We start from the raw sequence: 6000 nt of genomic DNA on the forward strand, positions 1-6000 counted from the left end.
TGAAGATGATAGATTGTAAGGCAGCTGTAGGGAGAGAATAGCACATAACAAGTCATGGAGCCACAGGGATTATTTCCGAGGCTGAAGCTTCTTAGTATCTTTATCGGAGGTGAGGAATAAACTTGAAATGACTGCTGGAAATATTTGGCATCAGAATTTCTTAGAAAGTATGTAATTTATACAGACCAACATGGGACTTCTGGTAAAGTGAACATATATTTTAAAGTGCCAATGCAAAGTTGTACAGCAAGAAGCAAAAAAATGCATGAAACATGCATAAGATAAAGAACAATATCCTAAAAGGCAGCTATTCCGTAACATACTTGAAAGTCACAGTATAGAAGCCATTGGAAATAAGCTTTTGGTGTGATATTGCAGCAAGGAGAAAGTCTGCCGGCATGTCAATGAGAAGTTATGAAGCCGTATGTAGTAGCAGTAAGGTGGTTACCATGCACATCAACCTTTGCACATCAACCTTTTCAAAAGTGACCTGATGTTTGGGTATGATCCTATTGAAATTGTGGTGGACACAGCCCCACCTTGGTCATGGTCTTCTGCATACACAGGAAAGAGACTTCTGAAAATAAATAGCTTTTTAATCCAGCAGAGGAAGGCAGAAGCACATCCAATGATTAGGAATGAAGTCCTGATAGGCGCAGAGACTTGAAGTAATTGCAATTACTTGCAGTGTTTTTTAATAATGATCTCAGTTAACCCCTGGGATAATTTCCCCAAGAATGTGGTGGTTTTCTGCTGTTTAGTCTCCAAATCAAGCCTCTAAAAGACCTTCTTGGCTGGACTGGAAGTCATGGCAAAAGGCTGGATTGAGATCCCTATGGACACACCTAAATGGGAAATTTGAGATCAAAGTGGCACCTACCCTTGAAGAGTGCAGCTCTCTGGAGGCTTATGGAAATTCATTCTCTAGCTCATGAAACTGCCATAAGCACTTTGAGAAAGGTGAAATGCAATGTATAAACCCTGTAACTCTCAGAGGGGTTTCAATAAGGAACTGAAAGTTAATGCTATGTCCACAAAGGGAAAAAATACATATCTGTTTAAGGGTGAGAGTACTGCGAGTCTTTCTGTATTCTGCTTTAGGTATCACACTTAAAAATATACATATCAAGTGTGTCAAGGGGTGCGTGCACAGCTACATTATTTCAGCTGCTAGGGAATTAAATGGAAAGTCAGCTACCTCCTGAACTAGGATTCTTTCTTGGTCCTACAAAACCTGGAGAAATAAGGTAGCAACAAGAAGGAGACAGCCAGAGGTGCGAGTGGGAAGAGCTTTCTTTTTCAATAGGCTTCCAGGCAATCCTCCAGAGAATGGGGGGAGAAGCTGATTGCAAGGAAGGTGAAAGGAGGCAAGGGGCTGGAAAAACTGGCATCAGCTGCTTTGTACAGTGCTAGGGAACTGGGAGCCAGATAAGCAGGTGTGGTTCCCCTGCTGATGCTGGTGGGGGGTTATTAGAGTAGAGAGCACCAGAACCTGAATCCTGTGAAGCCAGACATTGTTGATGCCCTAAGAAGGGACAGGTTTCTTGAACCCTGCTGGCTCCTTGCTTTCCTGAGAAGGGAGGAGGCTATTATTACTGACCTGACTGTGGTCATAACCCAGCCAGCAGCTGGGGAAATAACAACTAATAGTGTAAACAGGGGAACTGTGCTGCAGCCCCCTGTATGTAAGCAGGAAAAGGAGTCAGTACAGGGAGGCTTGCAAAAGCAGTGACCCATAATAAAAAGAGCAGTGCCTGGTTAGTCAGACCAAGCTCCTAAAATAGAAAGGCACTTTTGATAAATAGGTTGGCCTCATTTGAGTCTTCACTTTTTAAATACGCATTTTTCACTGGACTCTCCAGAAATGTCGCTTAGAAACTGGTGATGCAATGTGGCACTTCAGGCTCTAAAAACTCATATTATAAACTTTAAAATTAAAAGTTTTAAACTGAGGCTAAGTGTCCCAGGTACTGACAGGGTTGCAGTCCCAAAGGCTCAGGCTAAATTTGAGACACAGTGAAATTCTGATGTCTGGGTGTTGTTATTATTGGCCTGTGCTCGAGCTGAGCTTGAGTTTAGCACCTCTCCTTGTCCGGTTTACAGAGCTTCCTGGTGAGAGGACGGCTCTCTCATAGACCCATTTCTTGTTCTACATCTGGTTGACATCTGTGATGGAAACGTCAGCCAGGGAGAACAAAACATCTTCTGGCCAGGACTGACAGAAGTTCTACCCCAAACTGACTGATGCAACTGGTGTTATGTACACTAAGATGAAAGTGTTATACATGAGAGCAAATTAATACAAAGATTGCCATCTGCCGGCCTTGCAAACAGTGTTGCCTAGTCACAAGCCAGTGGGAGTGATAAAGCCATTGCAGTATGCTGCAATTGTTTTCTCAGTGACACAGCTGCTGAGGTGTAGCTTTCAGAAAACCACAGAAATAGTCTTGGGATAGTTACAGACAGTCAGTCGCAGAAATAATTCTTTAAATTATTAGGAAGAGAAGACTTGATTAGCTCAAATCATCAATGAGTGGGGCCAACATCCCTCTCTTAAAGCAGTATAACCCCACAGAGAAGCTGTACTACCAGCATCTCATGACGCTGATGTTCAAGATTGTCCCATGAAGTGCCGTTGGTTACCTCTCCCAGATCACATGCCCACACAGCTACATGAATTTGGCCTTGCAACTCACCAGCTGCAAGGGCCTGAATTCTCACTTCTGCATCTCTGCACAAGAGGAATTTATGCTATCATAGGTCTGAACACTGATCCATGCCACCTCTTTCTCTGGCATGCTTTCTTTGTCCTTCTCCTTCCTTTGTCTGGGGAACTGCCAGTAGATGTTGAGCCCTTCTGAACAGAGGGGGAATTCTCTCCTGCCTCTCATGGCCCCAGTTTGTAGTACAAAGCAGATATGGGCAGATGGAAGCTGGTGCTTGTGCAACTTCTCTCTTTGCACAAATACTAGGACTTGGATTCTTAATGCAGAGCTCCCAGGTCTGATCTCTTTGACGACCGTTTTGTCCAAATGAAATCACTTATGGCTTTGCACACTTGGAAGAAGATCAAGTAGAAGTTGTTCTGCAATACAGTCAGCTCATTCACTTATCGGGGAAGACTCATCTCTCCTCTGCACTGGTAGAGGAACTTCAATGAGATTCTGCCACAAAACAGAGCCCACTAATTCAGAGGGGGTTGTTCCTTTCATATTTGTAGGCCTTATTATCTGTCCTAAAGTATTCTGGCTTACAAATATTTTTCTTGCACCCTGTAATTTAAATTTAAAAATTGTTTGTTTTTTTTTTTTTTAAAGGCTTGTTTTGATCATGAAATTGAAGGGGTAGGAATGGAGGAGGATCATGTTTAAAAACCAGACTGTGCTACGGTTCAGCAATAAAAGAGCCTTCCAAAACAGGGCTGTGCTCTGTGATTACTCTCAGTGATTATGTGTCAGAATGCTTTGGGGATGAATATAAAAAATTACTACTTACAATGTTGTGCACATTCTTGTCCTAACATTCATTACTAGTCAATGGACAAGATTCAAATCCTCTGATTGTTCTAAGTCAGAAAAGCACTTAAGCATATACTGAAGTTTCACCTCACTTTGGTGCTTGCATGGCCATATGGAGGCAAGGCAAGGTAAGGTAAAAGACTCAAGTAGAACAAGAATTTAACATTTATGTCCCTTTGCTTCATATTAGACAGAAGACAGTTCAAGCCTGAAAGTGACAGCTGGGAATATTATCACATGCAGATAATGTACCCCTCTTCTTGTCACGTTGTTTATGCTTACTTGTAGGCATTCATGGCCCTTTATTTATATGCTATCAGGCGCGTTATGGCATTTAATCTTCAGTAGAGTCACCCTTTTCTCTTTCCTTTGTGTGAATAGGCACTCCTGTGTCTTGCTCAGTGGTAGCCTGTGGCTCTGTCTCGTCTCCTTTGGGCTGAACTAGATCTTCTCTGCCAGACACTTTTGGAATCTTTCCTTGGTGTGTGACAGAGGAGGGGGACACCCATTGTGGTGGGTGCTCCTACTGTCAAGTGCTCCACAGGCCAGGGACCTGTACAAGGGGACATAAAACAGGGAAAAGGAGTACAAATAGTTGGAAGCCCAGAGCTCTCAAGTTCTTTCCTTGAACTAGTTTTCAGCACCAGTGTCCACTACCCAAACCTTGGAGAAGAACACTGGGGAGACAGAGAAGAAATGGGCAAGTATCTGCTTAAACTCGAGTATTTAGAAAACCAAGTCAAAAGCTGTGGAATCATGTAGAGTGGGATGAAAATCCCCCAGCCTCCTTTAACGAGTTTCATTTGCTTTGGGAAGGCCCATGCCAGCCTCCTCAATACGCTGTTTGGCTGGCGAATACAGTTCTTCCTGTTTCCTTGCAGAATATTTTTTTTCCCTTTGGTTGGCAGAACCTACTCACCTGGGAGAGGAGGCAGATGGCTAATTTGCTTAGTCTTATCATTCCACCAGGCTACAGGGACATGAATCCAGTGACCTTCTTGTGCTACTTCTGGAAGTAGAAATAGGCACAGAATGATGTAGGCAGCTAGTTCTCAAACCATAATTCATGAGATGATGGTCAGTAGTCAGCAGCTGGCAATAGAACAGTGCTGACTACTCTGGTGCTTTCAACTAAAAACATATGAAGAGGGTGCAAAATGGTGTGAGAAGTCTTGAGCCATGACATTGGTCCAAAGGGTTTGGGAACTAGGGGTTTTGTTTTTTGTTTTCTTAAGGTCTGTCACCCAATCTCAGCTCAGGTCAGAAGCAAACCCAAACAGGTGCCATGTGGATAGCTTTCCACCAGGCCAAAAACTAGCAATGTTAGTTGTATTCTAATGGTTTCACTAGCAGAAAAAGCAAAGAATAAAAAAGGATCCTGGTCCGTGATACAGTGTCTCACACTGAGGAGATGTACATATGCATCTCTTTCCTGTTTGCTAATACTGGTATTGATTTGTAATCAAACAATAATAGAAAATCTGGGGTTTTGAGGTTGCTGAGGTAGTCTACTTCACAGGCAATACACTGACATAAACAAAATTGGTGCAGAGGAGATTAGGATATACAGCAGAGGTAGTGAGTGGTCTCTGCCATGCACAATCAGTGTCAGTATTTTCATTCAGGATAAAAAATACTTTTTAAGGGTGGAAGAACTTATGCGCATAAATTCCACAGCTCAATTTTGCACTGCAGGGTGAGAGACATTTTTCACAGTTATTGACAAAGGACATTCCAGCAACTAGTGAGATCTGGATTTCATTAATATATTTTGGGCTCCAGTGCAAAAGTGCTATCTGCCAGAAAAAAATGTGGTTGAAGCATGTTTTATTAATATATTGCTGCTGTTCTTGGATTATATCCCTGTAGAGGCTCACATCTGAAATGACACATCTGATAGGCTATACATTAGATAGCATTTCAAGGTTTATTTTTTGGATCTGATTCCTTTGCAATATACAGAGACTATGTATATTGCTATTTTTAAGCATTCAGAGACAAACTGTCACTGCCCTTCTCTGGTAGATCATTATTGTGGGCTGTTTGTGGAGCACTTTAGTGCCCATGTACTAGAAGCACTAGTATTACCATAGGGCAGTAAGTTCTTACCACTGAGTTTGGTACCTCTGTACATATGGTATGACTAGAGAATGACTTCCCAGTACAGGCAGCTTCCGTCTAAATACATGGGATAAAGCAGTCCAATCTTGTCAGCATCTTCCAATGAATGGGCTGAGTCACAGAAGAAAGAGTGGCAGGAGGCCTGTGCTGAGCAACCTGGAAGACCAAAAGAAGTGTGCTTATTTCCCTGTCACCTCACCTTAGGTGATTTTATCATTAATGATAAAATCTCCCTGACAATTCATGATCTCCAAAAAGAACAAAACAAGAGAGGGAAATCTGTATAACAGATTTCTTTGGAGAAATACACAGTAAGGACTGGTATTTCCATTGCTGGTTTTGCTTTCTAATCCTCATGTTA

Source organism: Phalacrocorax aristotelis, chromosome 1, assembly GCF_949628215.1.
Source record: "Phalacrocorax aristotelis chromosome 1, bGulAri2.1, whole genome shotgun sequence".
In the NCBI taxonomy this organism is placed as follows: Eukaryota; Metazoa; Chordata; class Aves; order Suliformes; family Phalacrocoracidae; genus Phalacrocorax; species Phalacrocorax aristotelis.